We start from the raw sequence: 25,236 nt of genomic DNA, 5'->3' as shown, positions 1-25,236 counted from the left end.
ACCAGTTGTCTGAGTCCCTCACCCTAGCAGCACTAAGTTTCTGTTACATTGATTCCCACTCCTTTCCTCCCCTCATCACCACTTCTGTAAGGGCTAAATGTACAAGATGATGCTCCAGGGAGTGCTCCTCTCAGTCCACCTTCTTCCTTTTTTTTAGGAGGGAGGCTCACTAATTTTGTAAGGCATCATGCTGCGTTTGAAAGCATCATACAGTGGCAACAAGCAGAGCAGAGCCTTTTTAGAAGAACAGTAGTGCTGGTCAGCAATTTTTCTGTTGAAATTGTTTTTGGCTGGAAAATTCCAATTTGTCAAAACCAAAATTTTATTGAGGAAAGTTAGGGGGTTTTTTTGTCTAGAAACTCTTGTCAAGAATGATCCAGAATGTTTTTTTCTTTTTCTTTTTTTTTTGCAGGGGTGTGTAAGGAAAAAAAGAGATTTATCTTGAATAGCCTGGTGATGAGAGCATTTACCTGGGAGGTGGGACACCCACATTCAAATCCTTCCTTTGAAGCAAAGACTTAAACCCAGGCCCCCACATAGCATGTAAGTGCCCTAACCACCAGGCTGTTGGCCATTCTGAGGTGGGTCCCTCAATCTCAATATTGGATCTGTTCTATTTGACATAAATTAAATATTTATTGGACTAGATATTTCAACCTGGATTTCCCACAAGGACAGGAGTGCCCTGATCACTGGGTTATAGAGTCTCTCTTTCTCTTTACTCCCATGAATATTTAATTATTTATACAAAGCAAAGAAGAACAACTCTAACAGGAGAGATTGAGAAAGCAAGACAGAAATGGATTTTAAAGCCTGATGGTTTGGGCAGTCACCTGGGATGGGAGAGACCTGGGTACAAGTTCCTTCTCTGCCTGATTTAGAGCAGGGTGTTGAATCTGAGTTTCACAAGCCAAGAAAACCATTTCCTATGCTGCTCTAAAGAACAGAACTGTGATACAATATATTCTTCCTGGGGACTTCCACCATTTCCATATTCTGAGTAGCAGTCTTCACCACTGAAGTAGGAGATGCAGGTGTTGTACTGCAAAGTTTTGAAAGCCTCTTTGAAAGTTAGCTCTGGTACCAGATTAAGGAACAGGTGGTGTTTCCCAGCTGGATGCAATCTTCAAGCTGACAATGCTGCTCTTAGGAAGCTTTACCAGGAAACCCATCCCACTCACAGTAATAATATATAACACTGAAACATAAAGGAAATTTAGAAGCAATTTGAGTAGATAGTTAACCTCATATACTTACTGCCTTCTTTATATAATTCAATTTGCTTTACATCAATTTATGTGACTTTGTTCCTGTTTTAAATATGAACTGAGCAAAACTTATTATAGGGTATAAAAACTTCACTACATTTTAAACACCACTTGTTCAAACCAGGGAGACCAGGGCTGAAATTGTCTAAAATATCCAAGTGACTTAGGCTCCTAAGTCATTTAAGTGTGCTTGAAAATTTTACCCCAGCTGACTATCTTTTAACAATGGGTTAGCAAAATTACCTTACAAAGGAATTGATCTACCATTGCCAAACTTAATACTAACGTGACGGTATTTTAAACAAATCAAAATCAAAACTTTCCATTTGGCCACTACAAATTCTTGTATATGCCCAATATCAGAAACGAGCTGCCCTGGCAGGGAAATATTACACTCATTCCACCTGTTTACTTTAAGCAAGGTAAACATTTTTTTAGTGGTGTTTTCTCACCAGTTGAGACAAAACCGGAGAGACTGGCAGGTGAAAGGCTCATTCTGGAGAGGAAGGACTGAGGCTACTCTGCTGGTAGGGTATGGATTAGATCATGATAAACTGAGCAAGGTAAAAATTCCAGGGAGTTGCAAGTGGAACAGGTGAAAATGTAATTGATAGTAATTAGAGACTAATTTTTAACTATTGGCAGTGGGGCCACAGAATGTTTTGAGCCAGCTAGAAGGGAATGATTGGGAAAGCAAGGGGGAAAATGTTTTCTCTTTTTGCAGTAGCTGTTAGCTATACTGCTGAAACTGAGAAAGGTAAGTAAATACTTTTTATAGATATTCATCTTGTTTTCCTTAAACCTAAGACCTGGATCTGACAGCTTGAAAACAGAGTGGTCTTTAGTTGTGTGTGGAAGGTCTTTCCTGCCCACCCCTTTCCTCTGTTATCGTGGATGAGATTTACGAAGGGTATAGGTTTATATAAGGCAAAAGTCAGTGGGACAGAACTAGGTCTTAAGTTAGGCACAATGTCTTCTGTGGGCGCTGCTCTTTGGGAAGATTGTACCCAGGGTGAACAAATTTAATTGGTCAGCACTTATTGAAACCATCATTCCTGCAAGAACCAGGATGGTTTTTCAAATGCTGATATAATATGCTATCTATTATATTAATATCAAAAAATAAGTTCTCAGTAGATCTGAGTGTTTAATGCATGATGAATAATATATTATATGAATGTAGGGTTACGTTGATTTTATTTTGTTTTGTTTTTCCTGTCTGTTTGGGAATTACTTTCAGACTGCTGTCTTGTATGGATTTGTTTGTTCAAAGTGATTTGACAAATGTCTGTGAACATATTTCAGCCTATGGGTTTCTCTGTGTAATGTTTCATGTAGCCAGTATTCGTTATTCATTCTGAGCTTATTTTAAATGGAAACACAAGTCACATAGTATATAACTGTTCCCTGACTCCACAAGCATCTCTTTCTAGTATCTAGTTTCCAGTGAGAATATTCATAATTACAAATTTGAAATTCAGTCCTTGTGAATACTTTGCAATATTTACTCAAATTTCTTTTTAATGAAATATGCTTATCAGCGAGTTGATTGGATAGAATATTAATGAACCTTTAGCGCATGAAAGGAGAGCAAGGTTACAGAAAGAGCTGTGCTTTCAACCCCCTCTTTTTTCTCTTCAAGTGCACCCCTCAAGTGACAGGCTTCCTGCACCTCATTCTGGGTGGAACCACTCAATTCAACTACTTTTGGACTGTATTTCTGGTTTGCAGCCCCCTCGTTTACCCACTCTGTTAACCAGCAGGCACATCTGGATTTGGCACCTGTAAGTTTTTTCCTTTGGAAGCCTGTGACAGTGGTGGATTAGTGATTCAGAGTTTCTTCAGAACGTAACATTATTCTTTTTCCCAAAAGTACAAAGCCCACAGAGCAAAGGGTTAAAACAACGTGTTCTATATGCATTCTGATTGGTGAGTGAGCTTCAGTGTGAGTCAGGGAGGAACTCACCCTGAGACAGTCTTTTCCTGTGTGCAAGAGAATTAGAGGTAGTCACTAAACTTGGTTGTTGTATCTCAACAGGTAGTGGTGTTTTGAGAATAAATAAGTCCCTGTATCAGGTTGATTAGAGTTAGGTGGAGGCACTGACACATGCAGTTGGCCTGTGTCAGTGCTAGATCTCAGACTTTTTTTGTATGCAATAATAGACTTAACTGAATGATATCGAGGACTTGTTTTGGTCTCCATGAATGTCTCTTCCCCAATTTATTCTTTTTACATTAGACATCAGATGACCTGTCTACCTACGGCTTGTTTTACTTACGTAAATGTAACCTCAAAGGTTTGGTTTCAGTGATCCAGTTGAGAACAATGGTTTTCTCAAAAAGAATAAAACAGATGGTTTTTGACAGTGCTGCTGTGGAGAGCATTTCTATAGGTAAATAAGTGGGTGATCTGTCCCTTTTCTTTTTCTTTTTTCTTTTTCTTCCCCATGTGCCCTTTCTAGACTTCATTGACTAACCCCTGTTAATATTTGAACAAACTATTCAGCTAAGCATTTGGCAGAAGGATATGATTGTTTGTCATCAGAATCACAAGAATTCATTATATTAAGTGAGGATTCCAATTACTCGTGATCTGGTATCCCACAGCAATTCTTGCAAACAAGACTTGTAGAATTTCAGTGATATGTGCTCACGTTCCAAGAGTCTGGAAGTATTCTGTAGATCGGTTATCTATCATAGCAAGTTACATTTTGTCCTGGGGACAGGGGGAGCCCCATACAATTCAAATACGTGATCCATCACCCCCAAAGGTAGATTAGTGCCCTATGGTACTTTACATGCATTTTGCACATACAGTTCCCTATATGGAGCATACCCGTGACAGCACCCAATGAAGCGTTCATTTGATCCCCTTATTGCAAATTGCGCACATAGCATAGCACGGTGTGCTTTTCAGGAATAAAATATAAACACAACAGATTGCACTCAGTATAAACTTGCTTGCCCAGTAATATTGCTGCCTTCCTTGGTAATGGTTATAATAAACCATTTTTATATAAAAGGGCAAACATACAATTTCTCAGTGTCTCGCCCTTCCCCTCTGCAAGCACTTGCAACCCTAAGGCATAGGTTTATCACAGGCTAACAGGAACACTTTCATGGGAGTTATATTAAATATATAGAGACAGTTCATCACCAGTTATTCAGTTATGCTTCTGACATACATTTCTCCCGCCCCCAAGTCCATTGAAAAAAGACACTGACCTAATCATCTAAGTTCTCTAAATTTTTGAGCAGCAGTAGCAGCAAATAGGCAGCAGTTAGTACATTATAGTAGCACAATACTGTCATCATAGGCTGGAAGAACTGAAACACTGGCAAATTGGGAGCAATATAAAAAACACATTTTCCTGCTGTTATCAAATAGGATTGAGGGAGCTGAATGTTTTCTAGCTAGTTACTTTTGCTACCAATCCATAAAAGCATCTACAGCAACCCATAAGTACATTACTTAGTATTCCCAGGAACACTAATATGAAACCAAACAAACCTGGGAATAACATACTTTTCCCAGTGTTGCTACAAATCCTTTCCTTTTGTTCAGTTTTTCTTTATTTTTAGACAGTCATACTGGGCCAGCATTCCAATATTTCTCAAACCAGATGCTTAAAATAGAAATAGAAAACTACTTTAGCAGAGATGAGATCATTAGCTGGTCTATGTAACACACATTGTAAGTTGAAATTAAATACATATACATGTGGATAGTTAACTTGTAATGTTTGGAAACAGGTATGTCTTCTACTGCATTGGAGAACCTTGAAACAGTCAATAGAGTTGGTTGAACCTCTTGAAATGAACATTTTGTTTTGTCGATAGGGGTTTTAACTTAATGAGATGTTTTTTCTGATGGAATTTTTCATTATTCAAAAACATTTGTTGTGTTCCCTCTCCTCCCTTACTTCCAATAGGAGATGGGGGGGGGAGCGGGGGCGAAATGAGAGAAAAGGGGAGGAACCCTTATCTTAAACATCTTCTCACTCAAAAAAGAGGGAGGGAGGGGAAATATCCTGAGAGAAGGTGTTACTTTCTTTTTTAAAAATATTTTTTCCCTTCACTCTTCAGGTGGAAAAGCGTTAAAAAGAGTAGCCTGAAGGAAAAAACTCAGTTAAAAATGACAGAAAATAACCACTACTTATTATTACACTTATCCTAGCCATCTCATTATTAACTTGTACTCACCTGTCAGTCCATCTGTCTCATGTATTTAGACTATAGAGCTTTCTGAGGCAGCGACCGTCTCTATAACAAAGGTATACAGTGCCTACCGAAATGGGATCTGACTGGGGTTGAAGGCATTACTGCAATAAAAACAATAATTAATTTCAAAAATACAAATAAAAATATTAAAACTAGTCAAACTGGTAACGAGATTTAGCAAAATTTCTCAGGGACCTCACGGAAGCTCTGGAACCTGCATAGGAGTGAAAGGGCCACTGGCACAAAGTGGTGGCCCCACCCCTGCTCCTCCTCTTCCTGCCAAGGCCCTGTCCCCTGGCCAGCCTGGAAGCCAGAGCTGGACAGTAATAAGAACTGCCAGGGAGCCTTTCCTGCTGTGGGGAACCCCGGACCCTCCAACTGTTCTGGTTGAGTGGCCAGGGTGCCCAAGAACAGTCTGTGGCCTGTGTTCCCGCTCCCTAGGCAGCTCTTGCCATGATCCTGCTCCAGCTTCCTGCCTGTCCAGGAGGCAGGGCATCTGGGAGGGAAAAGGGGAGCAGGAGATGGGACCCTGTGGAGAGCGAGGGCTAAGGCCTACTCAGCCTTCCCTATCAGGAAGAGGGTGGCACTGCCCGAGGCTACTATGCCCATGTTAAAAAGTGGGCCTTTCAGTTCTGGTGCTCCTGGGCACTTGGGATGTGAGGGGCCCAAATGTATGTTTTGTGCCCAGGGCCCCAATAAATTTTAATTTGTCTCTGCAGCTGGGCTTCTGGGCACAATGAGCTGTGCTTCCTGTTTGGGCAGGAGAGTATGCAGCCTGTTACTTGTACCTTGCATACCATGCCCACAGGTGTGCTTCCTCTGCTCCTACTTCAAGTCGTTGTTCAAACCTTGACCCCAGTCCATTCCAATCTTTACATCCCTGCTCTGCTCCCAGTTCTGACTCTGATTCTGACCATCAGCTTGGCTCCCCATCTCTGATTTTGGCTTCACGCTCAGCCTGGTCCCCAACTGCTGGATCTACACTCCTCAGTACTCCAGACTGCTACTGAAACTACCAGACAAAGTCCTGCTCAATCCACTAGATGGGCCACCCAGGCCCCAACAGCTTAGACTGATTTTCCCACTAACTTTTCTCACTACTTCCAAATGTTGAGGTTTCATTGAAAGAACATTAAGATTAGGGGGAAAATTGTCAGTATAAAACTCCAATTTCTTTTTTTAAAAATCCAATTTTTTAAAACTTTGGTTTCTGTTTAAAAATTTCTGGCCAGCTCTAGAAAATATTTCTATTAGGAAATTTTATTCTTTATAATAGAGAAGAAAAAAATAATATGGAAACTTAATGATAGCTGAAATATAATTGCTCTTTCATCCTTTTGAGGTCACCAAGAAAAAGGGGAGAAGGTCTGAGAAGTAGATTTCTGTTCCTGCAATCTATTATTTGGAATATAATAGGCAGATAGCTCTGGATAAAAATGTCATTGTGTTTCTAAACTTAATAGATTCTCCCCATCTCCTTCAAAAAAGTGAATTATGTTGAGTATGGTAGACAAAACTGGATACATGTATTTTTTGTTTACCTCTCCTTTTTTCTTATGAGAGGAGAAACAAGCTCATTTTGGGGCTAGGGAATATTTATCATGTATGAAAACTCTTCCCATCATTGTAGTTGAAATGGGGGAAAAATCCTTCATATTTTCTTGACTCTCTCTTAAACCTCTACCCTTCCCCCTACTCCTCTCTCAATGTGAATTTTCTAAAACTGTGCACCAGAATTACCACAAGACAAAGAGAAGGCAATGCACTAAGCATATAACCAAAGAAAAGAAGGGGCTTACATAGACAGTAAGAAAACAGCAAATGGGAGCAGAGCACTCTAGGAATTGAAGAATTATCAGGAAAACATACTGTCTCTAGTTCTTTGTTTTTGTTAAATTAGCCAGGTGCATTTGAAGAGTTCATTTTGGTTCTAGAGTTAATACTCATTCTAGCAGAATTCCCCACTTTACCTAGAGATAACATTGTGGGAAGCAGTAATATCTCTAAAGCTAGAACAAACTTTATTTAAGTGAAATGTAATTAACTTGCCAAGTCCCTTTGGAAGGCTTCTATTTCATATGGAAGCCACAGACATTCATATTTAAAATTAATCTAAAAGGCAATATTGTGTTCCCCTTTACATACACTGAAAATACACCTAGAAACCAGAACAGCAGCTGCACAATGGCTTAAAACAAGTGAATTTGGTATCATTTGAGAGATGGTAAAACATGGCAGAAGAATGATAGCAATATGTTTCAAGTGGGTCACGGGACACAAATGGAGCATTGGGACCTTTACGAGGTCAGCTCTTTTATGTAGCTCAGTAACCAAGGACTGAACTCTCAGAAGTATATTCTTTGTCATTATTAAATATGAAAGCCACATGAGCTCATTGGCAGAATTCAAAACTCTATCAAATTACACCTTTAGAAAAACAACCTCTGAAGGTTTCATTTTCTCCTTCCTGGAAGGCACAACAAGAAGAAAAAATGGGATCTCTCAGGTCTCAAAAGCTTTATTTTGAATTAGTTTCAAGTATGGCTTCCTGTTGCCAGGATAGCCAATAACATTTCAATCTTATTAAATAATTTACTTCAAGTTATTTCCCATGATCAATCTCAGATGAAATGGCATATTACGGTATTTGTCATCCATTGCAACAAATGCCATTGCAGCTTAATTGTATAAGGAGTGAAATAAAATGTATTTTAATTTCCATTTTGGAGTGCTCCGGCTGTGTCTGTTTTTTTGGAAGAGCTTTTGTGACCTCCACTCCCTCAGTTTAATCAAATCATTCTAGTTTTTTAATTGTGAAGATATGTTCTTTTGATTTATTACTGAATAACTCTTCCTTTCTCTTCATTTAACATATGACAAATTGTATCTGAAATGGTGCTAATTATTTAATGTGTAAATGCATGACCATACACCTTATAGAACATTTAGTCTATAAGGCTATTGCTTAACTGTACCTTCTTATTTTAACAGTTTGCATGAGATGATGGATATTGATTACCATTCCTATAGTAATCCTTCTCAATTATTTGATATCACCAAATTTCATCTGCTTCTTTGTTACTAAAACTGACAACAAATAACAGTGTGAGGATGTATTTGAAACAATCATGAGATGATAATCCTTTAACAGCAGGTATTTTTAAATTGATTCCATAAAACTTCAGCTAATAGTGACTAGACCCTTCGGGTGGGGTAGTATTCAGCCTTCATCTAACTTTCAGTTGTAATTGAAGGAGCTGAACAGCTGACTTCAGTGGAAGTAAAGTTAGGCCAAAGCTAAACGCTCCTGAAAATCCCACTGTTCATCTTTCTTCTTAGTCCTGCTCTACAAGAAAATCTTACTCTGGGTGTGTTTAAAGCATATCATCCTGTATACTCACAGCCTACACATAAGTAGCATACCTTTCTGATGTGGATGTCCTGGGTTAGCATGTAGTCTAGTGATCGGAGCACTGGCTCAGGTGCCAGGATTTCTGTCTTCTTTTCCTAGCTTTATCAATGATAAAAGTCACCAACATGTAACTTTTGTAAAGCATCTACTAATTTTGTGTAGTGGTTTCTGTATGTGGGTCCCTAACTTTGATATGCTTAGTGCCTGACTCTCTTCAGGTGCTGAGAGCCCGCAATTCCACTGGAAGCCAATGGACGCTCCAGTGGCTTAATGCTTCTAAAAGTCAGAGTTGAGGTGATTGGAGTTTCTCAGTTTTTGAGTACCCAACTTGAATCAGTGGACGCTTCTTTTTAAAAAAAAAAAAATAAATAAATAACCTCTGTATGCCTGTCTACCCACCTTGGGAAAGGGTATAATAATACATGACTCAGTAAACTAGTGTCTACAAAGCATCATACATTAAAGCACAGTTCTGCTACTTAGCCTTCTGGTACCACTCACTCTCCACAAGGAGGTTCCAGTGAAGGAAAATGATTGCATCGTGCTCCAGGCTAACCCCCGTTATAGCTTGTGCTGTACTCCATGACTTTTCCTACTCTATGCAAGACTGAATGATATCAACAGTGATTTTTCTAAGTTCAGTGTAGATAAATCTGGCCTATTGTTGGGTAGTTTCAGTCAGAAATTTTTTGATGGTCTTTCCTGATGGTTTTCTTTATCTTATTTATTCTGTTCTGCCCAGGCCCATAACCTTGGTCTTTTGGTTGAGTCTGATCTCTCCTGAGATTCATACTAATCAGACAGTAAATCTTTGATACCACTATCCCAAGGATAATTTTAGATTGTAGTCTATAGGGACTGAAATATTTATTCAGGTTTTTTATTCAGGGACTGAGCTGTGGAATTTGAATTCAGATGTGTCTGGGTTGTGGGGGTTGTGGTTGTGGTTTCAATGTAGGATTTTAGTTCTGGCCTATGACTGGCTCTTCTCTGTTTGTTTGCCATCCGCCACTAAGCACATGTAGACTGGGAAGAAGTCAGGATGATTACCAGAGCCAAGAACCCATGCCCACAGTGTATCTAGAACCTTGCATATTCTTGCTTCTGTACTTTACCTATAGAATTGTTTTAGCTGTAACCATTCTTGAAGCTCAGGAAGACTTACTGATATTGTTCTATGCATATACTGTACTATTTCAGGAGCAGATTCTTAGTGCCCCATGTGCATTCATTGAAGTCAATCCCCTGACACTTCAATCGCTGCCTCAAGCTGGGTTTAAATCGAATGTTAGTTCACTTTTTATGAACCTCTTTTTGTTTCCTCTTATAGCTGGTTTCATTTTTTTTATCTAGTGCTCCATGAAATAGATGTGCAGCGTGCTATATAACTGTAAGAAAATGATTTGAAACAGTAGTAGAACCTGAGAACTTGTAATTATTTTAACTAATTGTAACTTATGTATCATAAGAATAGCAGTGCAGCTCATGATTAACTGTAAAAAAACAAACAAACAAAAAACCAGAATAATATTGTCTCAAAGAATACTCTGTAGTTTTCAGAGTTCTTAAACCAAGGTTTATGGAGCACTTCCAGATAGTGTTCGTGACTGCTTCTGTCAGTTGTCGAGCAGTGATACTTCCTCCTCCCTGCAGCCTAGTCTAGGACTCTTCATACTAAATTCTCAGTGCATGTAGCTCAACCCAGTTCATTTGCTTTAATAGAGTTAGATCTATTTACACCAGCTGAGTGTTTTCAAAGTTTGTGTCGAGTCTATTAACATATCTAAGTAACGTTCTCTGTGGTTGCTTCAAGTACTTTCTTTGCCAGGGATTTTTCTCTGGTGCTTGTTTTAACTGTGATCAGATTTGTTGATGACATCAGAATTTGGATGTCAGTAAGTACATGCAACCAAGGGTAGAGAGAACAAAGTAGCCCTGCAAGTAAGAGATTTGGTGCTAAATGGAAAGTGATCGTCTCATGGAAAAGGAATCACTATCACTTTTATTTTCTATGTGACCAAGTAGTTGTGCCCATCACACTATTGAACTTATTTATGTTTTTGTTTCCTTTTAACAGAGAAATAGAAGGTGTGTGGTGAAGGTTGGGAGGACAGATCGCTCATAAGAGGATTTCTTTCTAAAGAACCATTTCAATATATAAAGGAGGATACATGTGTTCAGATGGTATGGGATAAAATTCTTTAGCACTAGATTAAATGATAGATAATTGTTACTATTGTTTGTTCCAGTCCTTGAAAGAGACTTTTTAAAGTGAATTGAGATAATATAGGGCTAGATGCCTTTACTTGAAGTAATTAATAGATTCTAAGGCCAGATGGGATCATTGTGGTCATCTTGTCTGATATCCTGTGTAACACAGGCCATAAAACTTCCCCAAAAATAATTCCTAGAGCATATATTTTAGGAAAAAAACCCTATCTTTAAACATAGTCAGGGATGAAGAATCCAACACAACCTGTAACTTTTCCAGTGGCTTAATAACTTTCTGTTTTAAAACAAAAATTGACACCTGATTTCTAATCTGAATTTGTCTAGCTTCAGCTTGCAGCCATTAAATCATGTTGTATCTTTCTCTACAAGAAGGAAGAGCCCAGTATTAAATGTTTGTTTGTTCCCCATATAGATTGTAATCAAGTCACCCCTTAAGCATCTGTTTGTTAAGCTAAATAGATTGAGCTCCTTGGGTCCGTCACTGTAAGGCATATTTTCCAATAATTTAATGATTCTCTTAGGTCTTTTCTGAACCCACTCCAATTTATGATCATCCTTTTTGACTTGGTAGACTCAAGTAGCTCAGTCTATTTAGCTTCACAAAGAGATTAAGAGGTGATCTGATTACAGTCTAAGTTCCTACATGGGGAACAAACATTTAATAATGGGCTCTTCAATCTTTCAGAGAAAGGTATAACATTATCCGAAGACTAGAAGTTGAAACTCGATCATTTTAGACTGGAAACAAGGAGTCAATCTTTAACAGAGTAATTAACCTCTGGAACAACTTACCACGAGCTGTGCTGGATTCTCCTTTAATGAAAACTTAAATCAATATTTGGATTTTTTTTTTTTTTAAATGTTCAAAAGAAATTATTTTGGAGGTGTTCTATAGCTTGTGGTATTCAGGAGACTAGATGACCCAGTGGTCCCTTCTGGCCTTGGAATCTTATTCTAATTTATTGAGCCAATGTCCTCACATGTGTCTATTTGAGGTTCCTGGTTCAGAACGTCCTAGCTTGCTGGGAACATATCCAATAGCATGTTGCAGTGAGGCTTTTGATTTTAACACATTAGCTAAAGTGTCTTAAAGAAACACAAGGACAGGTAACATTTATTTCATAAATAAAAATAGCATATCTTTCAGGTGTGAGTTGGGTGAGGTAACAGTCAAGTTGCACAAAACAGTTGGCCAAGTTAATCCAAAAGTTCTGTTGAACTAGCCAGGATGAATCCAGGGAGTCAGTGAGGGTTAAAAGAACATAGATGAATTTTCATCATTTAACTGCCCTAATGCTCTTGTCTCAGAATGTGTAAAGCAAGAAGAGAGAGCTGCTGTTCTACTCTTTTTTTTTTAAATCTGGAAACAAGTACGTGTTAAGCAAATATGGTGACCACTTGGGTGGTTGTGGTTTTCCCTAGCTCCCTCTTCACTTTGGAAGCATACTTACTTCTCATACAGAATCTTTCCATGATGCGTATGCACTTTTTTTGAGTTACCAAAACTGAATTTCCAGTTAGCTAACTAATTAGCCGCCTCTTATGTATCTCAGGTGCCAAGTAGAACTAGCCATATTTTTTTGAATGAGACTTTTTAATAAAAAATGGTCTTTTTTTTTTTTTTTTTTTTTTTAAATGAAACCTGTTAAACTGACTTTCCTATGTTTTTTTCATTGTTTTAAATGTTTTTTAAAATAAAAAACAAGGAATAGTTTATTTACTGAAACTTCAGTTTTCATTCATCAAAAACTCTAATTGCTTTGATTAAAAAATGAGTAATTCAACCCCTGTGAAATAGAAGTATTAAGATTTTTTTTGTTTTAACAGCTCTTTGTAACAATATCCTTTTTACTAACTCTTGTTTGAGCACTAATGCTTCAATTCAATGGTCCATCCCTATTTAGCAAAACATTTGAAGTATGTATAGGCCCTGATCACTTTAATTAGGCTTAAGCATGTGTTTTAAATGCTTTACTGGATTGGTGTCTTAGTCCTGCTACAACCAAATCAATCAAAATGTTGATGCTGAGCTGGCTAGACAGGGATGCAGGTCTTAAACTTAGAAAATTCTGAATTAAATTGTCCTGTCTCCTGTAAAACATCCCCTTCCCCCAACACACACACATTCCCCACTTCTTGATGCAATTAACTCTGCTGCAACTCCCTTCTTGCACACAGATTTGGGGTGGGAATTTGGATATTTATAATACTAAAAGAGAAAAAGATAACTTGTGTGATGTACTACCAGTCTTTGTATTTAGGATTAAGTCTTTGTATTTAGGATCAGTTGTGTTCCACTTACTAGTGGAAAGGTTCCCTAGCCTCTCTGTATCATTTTGACTTTTTTACTTCCTGTTAATTAGATCAAGCCAAATTTCTGCTGACATTATGGTGCGTATCAGCCTGTAATTAGTCAAGCCCCTCTGATAAGTCCTTCAGTTGCTTTTGTTAAGTTTAGTGGCTCTATTTAAAGTCCTTTGTCATGAAACATGTGCGCTATGCTTTAGCAAATATCCTTGTGTTAAGTGCATGCTTCAACATCTTTATGATAGTTGAATGCAAATGTAGAACTATAGGGCCTGATTCTCTGTTGCCTTGAAGCTTGTATCATCATGTTCAATAGTGCAAAGTTACACCCACTTGACACAAGTGTAAATGATGACACAAGATACAGGGCAATGAAGAACTAGGCCTATAATCTTTCTGTGAGTTGCTCTGCTAGTATCATTGGAAAGTGGGGTCAACAACACTCCTTTATTAGCAACCAACTATGAGGCTGATGGGAGGTATATCTGAAAGAACATTGAGCTTCTGGATTGCTAGAGTCCTGGACTTCAGTCATCATGGCCATTACATTTCAATGGCATTCAAAATGGCTCAGCTGCAGGATGATAAAACACATAAATGTCTGATCTTCTGCTTTGTTTCTTCGAGTTTCATTCTATGGTATATTGGATCCTGAAGAAACCCATATTCTGCACTCGGAGAGAATTTTACTCTTCAATCTTGCTACTTAGCAACTCTTGCCAATGTTTACATTTTATTTTAGAAGTAGTATCTGTTTTCATTATTTCTGCCAATCTGATGACTTGTTTCTTATTACGTCCTTCAATTTTAGGCATGTTAAGTCAGATAAACTCACACACTGTTCAGTAATCGTTAAATGGTAATCATGTCATTTGTGGTATTGATCTATAGCTTTCATGTTTACTACCGTGAAGAGAAACAACACACTAGTGAATTCAACATGAAGACTGAAAGATAACAGGAGTTAGACAGATTTGTATATAGAACCATATTATCAGATATCCTGCCCTCCTTGCCGAAGCTTCTATATTTTAGGAAACCGAGTCTCCCACCGCTCTTCAAAAAGCAGCTCAACTATGCCTTCACATCAGCATCTAACAATAGTTGATTACTTCTAAGTGTCATACCCCTTTCTACCATCAAAAATCTATTTCCCTTTTCTCCCTAGGCAGTAGATACTATTTTATTGTTTTCTTAATACATGTAACAAAAATCGCAGAGTTGTCATCACTTTTCTCTTAACTTTGTAGAATATACTAATGTTTTTAGTATTAAAAATCTATTTCAAATATCTGCTATAGCTGTGATTCCAAAAATGATCAAATCAGAAAACTCACTAGGTTTTTTTCATTAAAATTTCTGATGGGAGAAAACCCTCCCCTAGACACACAGATGTGTGTGTTCAAACGTGTGCAGATATTTTAAAATGTATTTGCATTTAGGCCTGGATTCACAAAAGTATGTAGATGCCTGAACTCTAGACTTTAGGCCCCTAACACCCCATTTTTAGGTTCAACTGTGAGTCACAAAACTCTCAGTAAACCCTATAGGTGTCTAAATTTTTAGGGTAAAATATACCTATGTACTTATGTTTCTGCCTCAATATGTGCACTGCTGCCTCCCTCCAGGCATCCAGATGCCTTTCTCCCACTTAAGCCCCTGAATAAGTCTCAAACTGTGAAGGCTAGGCGTTCAGCTGTCAAACTCCCATATGGAACCTGATCCAATAGGTATGCTCAGAAAACTGCCTATTGGCTTGAGTCCCATTCAAAATCTAGGAGAAGGCAGTGGTGCCCACTTCTTAACCTTTTGTCCAGTGGTTAGAACACTCACCTGGGATGTGGCAGACCTAGATTAAATTTCCTTCTCTGAAGGGAGTGACAGGATTTGAACAGGGTTGTCCCACTTCTCTGAGTGCTCTAACCATTATCTATGGGAGTTTCTGACATGGGAATCCCTTATTCTCTCCTGTTGAAGCTGTTCTTCTCTGAATAAATAATGAAAGAGTGATGGGTACAGGGGGACTGGACCCTGGATTTCCAACCTCCCATGTGGCTGACCTAACCACTGGACTATAGACTCCATTATCTCTCTCACCCAATAACTCTTTTAAAATTATCCACCGTAGAACAGTAATTTGGGCCAGAGAGAATGGAAATGACTCTTTAGTCCAATCGTGGTATCCTCACTTCCTCCTCTGGACATTGTGTGTGAACTTAGGCAGGTGCCTAAGTCGTTCTCATAAGAAACACCGTAGGCACCTTAGCTGCCTGACTCCAAGAGAGAATTTCCCACCTGTGAATCTCTAGCAGAGATAGTGCCTCTATCCAGGCTGCAGGGAGGCTTCTATCTCTCTGTGAGAGGGGTGAGGCTTAGTGCATACCCCTCCAATTGGAATATCTTATGGCAACCTCAGTTGGCTCTCCACTAGCATGCTGGCTTCTGTGAATTGAATTCTAAGGTGCCTGTCTCTTCCCATTCATTGTGTAGGAGTCTAGGCGCTTAACTCAGGTTTTGTGAATCACTGTGACTTTCTAGGCACCTAAAAGTTAGATGTTAGGCATTGGGCACTCAGACTCCCAAGTCCCTGTGTGAATCCAGGCCTTAGTCAATATCAGGCCATCTGTGCACCAGGCTGGTTCCTTTGCATAATGTAAACCAGCCTGAGCAGGGAAGGAAAAACATAGGAGCTCCTACACTCACTCTATGCCATTGGAGCATACTCTTATGATGATGCTCCAATGGCTAAGTTGACCTCCAGGCTGCTTTGTGATTTAAAAAATGATCACAATGATCATTCAGTATATTTTATCATATTAAATTTGAAAGATCTTTGAGGCAGAGACTGTCATTTTGTTCTATTTGAACAGTGCCTAGCATAGGAGCAAGACAACAAACTTCACATAGTGCTCCTGTTCAGTGTTGGTGTTTTTCGTGCTTTGTGAAAATTCACAAACATACCAATGTCCATCTACTGGCCACTGGAGGTTGCATTAATGACCTCCCAGTGAAAGTAGCAATGATTATAGTCCCTCAAACCATCCTTTTCTGGACCAAAAAAAGAACAGTCAGGCTGTCCTCTGAATATTCCAACTTAATGTAGAAGGGATGTCCAGGGAAAAAGGACTACTTCTTGCGGACTCTCAAAGACCATCACACGGACATGGTGGCCCTCCAAGAAAAACACATGATAGAAAACAAAGATACTAGACATTAAAATCTCTGGCTACACCAGAATCACTGCTGTCAACCATCCAAATCATGGGCCAGCAATGTACACATGGAGTATGTGGAATTTTTAGACGAATCATCAACAGGTGGAAGAAAGATCAGCATGGTTAGAATCATACATCATTATAATAAACATATACAAGCCACTTAACATTATCTGGCCTGATCCAATCTTCCCTTCCCTTCCTTATCCAGCCATTTACATAGGCAACTTTAACAGCTATCACTGACTGGGGATACTACTCAAATGACATACCGGGGAACAGATCACAGAATGGGCCTCCTTCAAAGACCTCATCTGCTATACTATCCAGAGCAATTCAGATCTTTTCAGAATGCGAGTTGGACAACTAATCACAACTCTAACCTGTTTTTTATGACCCATAAAAATACTGGTATCCCACTGGTCACAACAGGAATCATCCTCAGTCACTGCCCGCATAGCCAACATTGCCCAATTATCCTCCAGATCAGCTTAGAAGTATGAGTATTCCAGTCAGCACCAAAGCCACACTGGAATTTCCAGAAGGCTGAATGGCCTGCCTACACTTCGGAAACAGAATATCAGATCCCAGGGCTCAAACTGAAACCTAGAATCTTTGGCCATTTTCAAACATTCTAAAATCAACCGCTAAGAAGTACATCCTGCATGGTCACCTCAAGGCCTTCATCCCCTGATTTGGACCAAAGAATCAAATTCCCTCCTGAGGCATTATGAAAGGACCAGTGACCCAGATAAAGCCACTGTGCTTCTTCCTTGAATTCACCGCACCTGAAAAAGTGGAAAGAGACTGTTGAAAGCCTGTTTGTTGAGAGACTGTTGACTTCACCCATTTGAGCTGCAAGGCATGGGCTCTTTTGCAGCAACTAAGAGGATCCCAACCAGTAACACATCTGGCAACAGTGATTACAAATGCTGTCACCTCTCATCTTCTTTCTAACGGCAAGATGCCGACAGACAAGATTACACGCCAAGACGTCCAGCAGGAATGCCGCAGAAACTTTCACCAATGCCTGGCAGAATTTCCACTCTCCTCTGCATGTTCTATTGAGGAGATCAATGTTATTCTGTCAGAAACCAAAAGCCAGAAAGCTGCAGTGGTTGATGGCATTCCTCCAGAGTTTCTTAAGAACCTAGGGAGATGGGGACTAGAATGGCTTCCGGCACTTTTTACTGCCGTGTATACAACCAGAGAAGTGGCAACAGTGGTTGCATCACTGAAGGCTGGGAAAAGCCCACAGGATGCAGCCATATTTCTCCTCTCAACCACCAGCAAGCTCATGGAATGGGTGCTGTGCTCCCATTTGTGTGACATTATTGAAGACATTCTCCCCGTGGAGCAGGCAGGATTTCACCCAAAGAGGAGCTGCTGTGACTGAGGTGGCATCACTCACTGGCTACATTGAGGTAGGATTCCAATGTAAGTTGAAGACCAGGATCACCCTTGTTGATTTTTCCCAGCATATGACCCTATCTGGAGATAGATCCTCCTCCTCAAGATCTCCCGTGGATGAACGATCTGTCTCTTGGCAGTGATGACTAGGGACCACCGCTTTAAGGCATATCTTAATGACCAGATCAGCAGACCAAGAACTCTTAATTGGGGCATCCCTCGGTCCTGGCCTTGATTATTTTTTAATTTATAAACCTGGATGGCGTTACACAAGTTTCCTTATGTGGATGACATTTCTCTAGCTGCTTGGCACACAAGCTTCTATACCATCAGTTTCACCCTTACCTGAGATGTTAACATAATGGCTGATTATTTCCAATACTGGAATCTTAGGCCTAACCCCAATAAAAGAAACAATGGTGACAGCTTTCCATCTGAACAATAAAATGACTAATACCAAACTTAATGTGCAGTTCATTTGGTTGGGGTTGGTTCTGCTTGGAGCAGGGGGTTGGACTAGATGACCTCCTGAGGTCCCTTCCAACACTAATATTCTTCAGTGAGAATGTCAGCCATACCGAAAGTATCTTGAAGTTAACTGGACTGGATTTTGACCATCCGACAACACCTCGAGAACACCCGCAATAAGGTCAGGTCTCATGTCATGCTTATTAGGAAACTGGAGAGAACATCATGGGACTCCAGTTTCTACGAACCGCCACAATTGCCTTGGTACACTCCGTGGCTGAATACTGTGTGCCAGTGTGGTCTCACAGCAGTCACACTAAACTCCTTAATACTCAACTCAATAATACTATGAGCATAGTGTCAGGGATGTTCAAATCTACCCCAGTTAACTGGCTCCTGGTTCTATCACACATCCAGCCTCCACAGATTAGAACAGCTGCCCTGATGTCTCACTTTCTTAACCACATCAATGCAAACACAAGGATCCCATTGCAGAAAAAACCTGCCAATGATGAGATTAAAATCCCGCAAACCTCTCTGGAACTGCATCAAGACCCTTACACTCCACTTTGACACTGAGGTTCAATGGAGAGCCACATGGAGCATTTCAACCACTCAAAACAAACAGCTCGTCGTTGACCCTGCTGAGGAACCACCGGGTTTTGATTTATGTCAAAAGACTGGTGCAGATTGAATTGCATCAGGACATTTCATTGGAGATGTGGACTTCCTCATCTTTTAAATGGAAAATGAGGCAAGCATCTGTGTGCTACTGTGATCACCAGTCACAAACGATGAGCACCTCATATCTGAGTGTTCTCTTTCATTATTTCACTGGGAGCCTGATGGGCATTCACCAGCTCTTCTGCAACAACCTCAGGTCATGATACCAAATAGCGGTCCATGATGAGCTATAGCCAACATGCTGGTATTTCTGATTGGACAAGGGTAGTCCCCAAGGTGGAACAGGGTGACTCTGAATGCTACAAAAGACTTTAACCATGTAGAAGGAAAGGTGAGGACACACTCATACCGATAATGACACCTGAAGTTGTATACTACTTCCTTCCCTGGATCCAACCATCTAGAAAAGAAGTGAAAGACTCTGACAAGCCTGAAACTACAACTAAGAGAGCAATGACCACCTCCCCACATGTAAAATGAGCTCAAATTATTAGCAATATTAGAACTAGTTCTTAACTACAATCAATCGGAGACTCTTAGAGTATGACTACACGACAAGTGCTGTGGCAGCAGCTGTGTAACTCCAGTGCCACTACTGTAGTGTAGATACTTGCTACAATGATGGAAGAGGTTTTTCCACTGCTGTAGTAAATCTGTCCCAAGATGGAATAGCTAGGTCGATTGGAAGCATTCTTCTGCACATCTAGTGGCGTCTACACTGGGGCTTAGGTTGGTATGTTTCTCAGGGGATGTACATTTTTTTCACACTCTCTGAATGATGTAGCTAGGTTCACCTAAATTTTAGATCTGGGTACTCCAACCCCTGGCTATCTGGCTCACCGGCGCGCAGCAGCAGCCTCCCCTCCCCCTCCAGCCCTGGACCGGATGGGCGTAGCAGAAGCTTCCACCAGCCCCATGTTGGCCAGGAGGGCACAATGTAGACTAGGGATAAGAAGAAGAAAATGTGAGTGCTTTAGTATAAACTTTAGGGATGTTTGATCTCTCCAACAGAGAGAGAGTTCGCATGCATAACAGTTTCCTCACGTAGATGCTAAAAAAGTGCAAGTTTCTTATTTAATTAGTTTAAGATTAGTTGGGTTAAAAGCGTGTTATTTCAAAGCTACTAAGTTCCTGATTTAAGAATCATTTCTGCATTTGTGTAAAACTGTCAGGAAGACTTAGATGCTGTCCTTTGCTTATTCCCCCTGTCCACATTAATAAATAGTCTAATTATTTGTATATTCAGAGAAACTTTAGTGGAACACTAAAGTAGAAAGCTACAGAAGGGATCCTTCTGAGAGTTATACATTGTTAAAACCAAGTCTTTAGCAGATGCTTAGGTCAATTATTTAAAAGAGGCTTTTTTCCTTAACTTTCCTGTAAAGTACTGAAATAGTTCTTGTGTTTAATCTTCTATATTAATTCAAATACTCATTGTAGTAATTGGCAAGCCAGGTAAACTAAGCCATTGATTTATTGATTGAGTTCAGTTGTAACCTTGATTTGATCATGGCATTGTTACATTTGGTTAGTGAGGGAAATTGGAAGTAATTTTTTTTTAGTTAAACATGTGTTTGTTTGGCTTATTCTTTTAATAAAACGATAAAAAACATAGTTAATTGGTTCCTCTCTCAAAACTTCAGTTTGGGAAAACAACCTATTTAGAGGTAAAGGTAAATAGGCTCTTGCTCCACTCACCAAGATGTTGTAGTAATAGGATTTTAAATCAAGAACCTATTAGTTGTTCTGTTTTTTAGATAAACCTTTAAAATGCATTCTGAATAGTCTGTGACCAGTTTCTTTACTTTAAAAAAAAAAAAAAAAAAGGTCTCGTAAGGTTCAATAAGCTAGTATGCAGGAACCATATAGGACACATTTCCTTCCAGATGCTGTTTCTCTGAGCAGTCATGACTTGGAACAGAAACTTCCTGTCTTAAAAAGGATAAGAGAAAGAAGCAGGCCTTAGGACTATCTGAAATTAATTGGATTTGACTTTAGACTGGTTCCTCTTTCAAAATCTCAATGTGGAAAAACAATGTATGTAGCGGCAAAGGTAAATAAATTGAGTAGCTCCTGGACCCATATTTTAATTATTTGATTAAAATCCTATTACCACTACGCAGTCATTCCTCTTGGGAGTTTAGCAGATTGCATACATTTTCCTTTTCATATCCATATGTGGATTCAAGGAGTTACGTTCAGCCTTTCCTACTGCAATAACTGGTAGTGGTGGTAATTTTTAGGGATGGCCAAATCATAGGAAATTCACATCCTGTGAGAAAGTTCTGCCCTCTCCTCAGTGATCACAGGGGGTCTCAGTTGCAGTTCCACTATGGATGGGCAGATTTTAGAGAACCTACACAGGAAGTGTGTGCCCTCAATTGTATTATGGAGCTCTGGTCTATGGCATCTCCATGCATCTAAGTGAGGAGAGCAAGCAACAGTCCATTTCCCTACACCTGAATTAATGTGATGTTTACGACGCTCAGCTCAGGAATTTCAGAAGTTTAAAATTATTTCTTAACTCACAGACAAATCTTCCCTAAAGGCCAGAATTCTGCCTTCAAACATAAGTTCTATAAATAGTATTTGCAACTCTTATCTTAGTGAACATTTACTAGTGCATATTTGCAAAATAATCAATCACTGATCCACTCATATATGTAAATAACTAGCCTGCACTCTAGCCTTTCGGAAGGACACCTGAAAATTTTCAAGGGCAGAGCCTCAGCTGATGTAAATTGTCATAGCTCCATTGACTTCACTTGAACTATAAAATGTGCACTAGTTGAGGATCTGCCCTTCTAGATGTGAAGTGTAGTTATTCTTCACTTTATATATTTAAAAAAAAAAAAAGTTGCCCTTCACAATTGTCCTTGAGTGCAGGCATAGTATTAAAGGCCATTGCATTTGAATATTAACAAACTGAATGGATTCCCCCTCCTTGAGTAAAATTGCATACCTAATCCAACACCTCCCCTCACAGAGGCACCATCCCTCACTAAGGCCAATGACCCTTACATGGTCCTTTGTAAGACCAATGAATGAAAGAAATCCCAGAGTAAAAGGCTTTTCACAGAGCAAGCACCACATGCCATTCCTAAACATTCAATATAAGCACAATTAAAAAGAGTTGTAAGAGCCTGTAGTGAGGTAGTGTGGCCTCTCTCTGAGCCAGCAGGGGAAGAGCCACCCCCTACCCAAGTGGGCGGAGCCAGACCAACCTCACCCCTCCTGTTGGAAGTGGGTAGGTGGGACAGGAAGTATAAAAGGGCTCCAGCTCATTTGTTGCTAAGACAGCGAGAGTCATCCTTCTCACTCCAGGATGCTGCTTTTGGTGATGCGACCAGAGATGCCCTGGTCCCTGGGGAGCCTGTGCCTGCAGTGGAACTGCCAGGACTGCCTCTGGCGACCTACCCCAGAGTAACTGAGGACACCCCATGGACCCAAGTACATCCCGAAGGGAGAGGAGGAAGTAGCCCAGGACTGGCTGATTGCAATTTGGCTGTGTTGGGGCCTGAATCCCACTCAGAGCATTATGGCTGGATTCCCCACTGACCCAGCGGTGGAATACTCCACCAGTGTTAGGGACCTGGGCTGGGATGTGGTGCAGTCAGGTGGACTCACATCCTTCTACCCCCTGCCACCGACCCCTGTGGTGGCAGCTCCCCCACTGGATATATGAGCCCTTAGACTGCATTGGTCCTTCTTCCCTCCCCCACGCCCCCCCCCCGAGCCCCTAGACTGCTGTCGGCTCTGTTCCTGCCTAAGAGCCCAGAACTCCCAGACTGTACTTGCCCTGCTCCAGCTGAGGGCCAGGGCCTCTAGACTGCTCAGTTGCTCTGCCCTGCCTGAGGGCCAGAACACTCCTAAACTGCCTATTGGCTAATTCCCCGCGTCAATAGATAGTGACCTAGTGAGATGGTGTGGTCTCCCTCCGACTCAGAGGGGGGAGGGATGACCAACACCTGACTACAGAGCCTATCTGAGCACAGTGATTGCAATAATAGTGTGAAATGGCTAGGTATTTTAAACATGATGTGCCACTTATAACAGCAATACAGGCCATGATAACGAAACAGATTCTGCGATCCCACTATTAAAGTCAGGTTTCATGCTGATAAATGGGGGATATTCTGAACACGTTGCATGTTTCATACTTTAATTAATCAGAATCTGAAAAAGGCTATTGCGCCACAACTAGTAGTCATCAGGATGGAAGGATGGCTAGTGTTCCTGCAGTAGCAGCAACATGTGCAGATGGGGAATCCCCCTCCAGCAGCTGGCATAGGTGTGATCTATAGGTATAGTACTGACAACAGCAGAAGCCGTATTTAAATTGTTTGGAATATGTATGGTTATTGCTTTAAAGAAATCTCTGTGATTTATTTTTTAAAATTGCTATGTATTAAAAGCAAAAGTCTTTACTCAACATCTGTTCATATATCATAGAATGCCAAACTGCTTCACATCTAGCAAACATTCCCAGATCTCTTCCACAATCCCATAGATGCAAGTGGATCAGGGAACTGGGACAACTTCTTAAAGTAAGGGGTGGTGCTGCTAAAAAGGAAAGGTACAACAAAGGTAGCCATAGTTGAGTAATCCAGTCCTCGGAGGCTCAAGATCAGAGGTGGGATTGGAAAGGAGGTATTAAAATGTTTAACACTGACTTTGAAAGGAGATATTTTAGAGCTGGATTTGAGAAGAATAAGCTTTTTGGATCTTCTTCCTTGTTCAGGGATGGCACCACTGTTCTGTTGTCTGACAAAACCTACATATGCTGGCCTCGCAATGGATTTGCTTGAAAAGCCTTTCTTACAGCTAAGACTCCTCATATGTTCATTTTCAAACTGGCTTCCATCCAAGATTACATTTTTATAGAATACATCCCTGGTGACTTTCTAAGGCTAGTGTTAATCATAGAGATTATAATCATAAGAGATTATATATGTATCCAAAATTTAAATAATAAGGAAGATAGATAAAAGAGGAAATTAATCTTATTTTAGTCTGTATTTATTTTTCTGTTTGCCTACACTAAATGCTGAAGAGTTTTGCCATATAAAGATACTAATAGTTTGGCAACTAAGCCTCTGAAAGCAGTTCTGCTCTGGTTAGGTATCATATATTACAATACACTAGCTATTAAAATCACCCTTAAAGAGGCACTCCATTTTGGAAAAATGCAAGTAGAAGTTAAGTACTGAATCTGGATGTTCAAATGTGCTAGAAATTCCAGAAACTCTGAGGCTTTATTGTGTATCTGAATTCCCAAGGACATTAGTAGAAAGATTGTCACATAAATAAAGTTTTATTGCTCCCAGATAAGATACAATAATTAGGATATCTAGATTAACATTCTGACCTCCTAAACTGCTAAGAATACTTATTGCTAGATGTAGAAGCAGAGCAAGTATACCTGATGCTATTGACAAGCCCAAAGTCATTTCCAACAATTGATATCTATTCTCCGGACAACTAAATTAGAAGGATTTCTTGTTGTTCAAATGACTTGATATCTTGCAAAATGCTGGTTCCAGTGATTATGGCACATGACTGACATTCTGACAGTTTAGGTTCAATTCTTATCTGTGCCATAGACTTCCTGTGTGAATTTGGACACACACTCACTTAGGCCTGGTCTACACTTACCGTGAAATTTGGCAGTATTTCCTGTTGACTTCCTAAATTTTAAATAGCGTGGCATCCCCACTACACCTTCCCATCAATGCAGTGTTACTCTTTTTTACCAGGGGTGGATTTATTCCATGAACTTTCTGGATCGATTGATCAGGTCTCCACTTCCGCTCAGTTGATCCTGGAGAATTGATCTGGCGGTGCCGAATTTGTCGCCGTAAGTGAAGACCTACCCTTAATCTCTGTGCCGTGGATCCTGTTAAATAGGGATAAACATACTTTATTTGTCTCTTCAGATTGTAAGCTCTTCTAGGCAGAGACTCTTTCTAGTACAATCTGACTTCAGTTGAGGTCTGTAAGTTCTACTGTAATAAAATTA

The 25,236-nt window shown here is 39.9% G+C and overlaps 1 long non-coding RNA gene across 1 annotated transcript; it reads left to right on the top strand.

The window, feature by feature from the left end:
- The first annotated feature begins 1,948 nt into the window (after nt 1-1,948).
- LOC137149522 (uncharacterized) lies at nt 1,949-25,236 on the top strand. The gene is made up of 3 exons (XR_010918797.1): nt 1,949-2,025; nt 10,979-11,085; nt 24,974-25,236. It is a non-coding gene; the product is annotated as an uncharacterized lncRNA (long non-coding RNA).

Source organism: Emydura macquarii, unplaced genomic scaffold (genome assembly GCF_026122565.2).
Source record: "Emydura macquarii macquarii isolate MOO-44397 ecotype Brisbane River unplaced genomic scaffold, CSIRO-AGI_Emac_v2 contig_75, whole genome shotgun sequence".
NCBI lineage: Eukaryota > Metazoa > Chordata > Testudines > Chelidae > Emydura > Emydura macquarii.
Note: the sequence above shows the minus strand (reverse complement) of the source record. Positions and strands in the feature narration are given on the sequence as shown.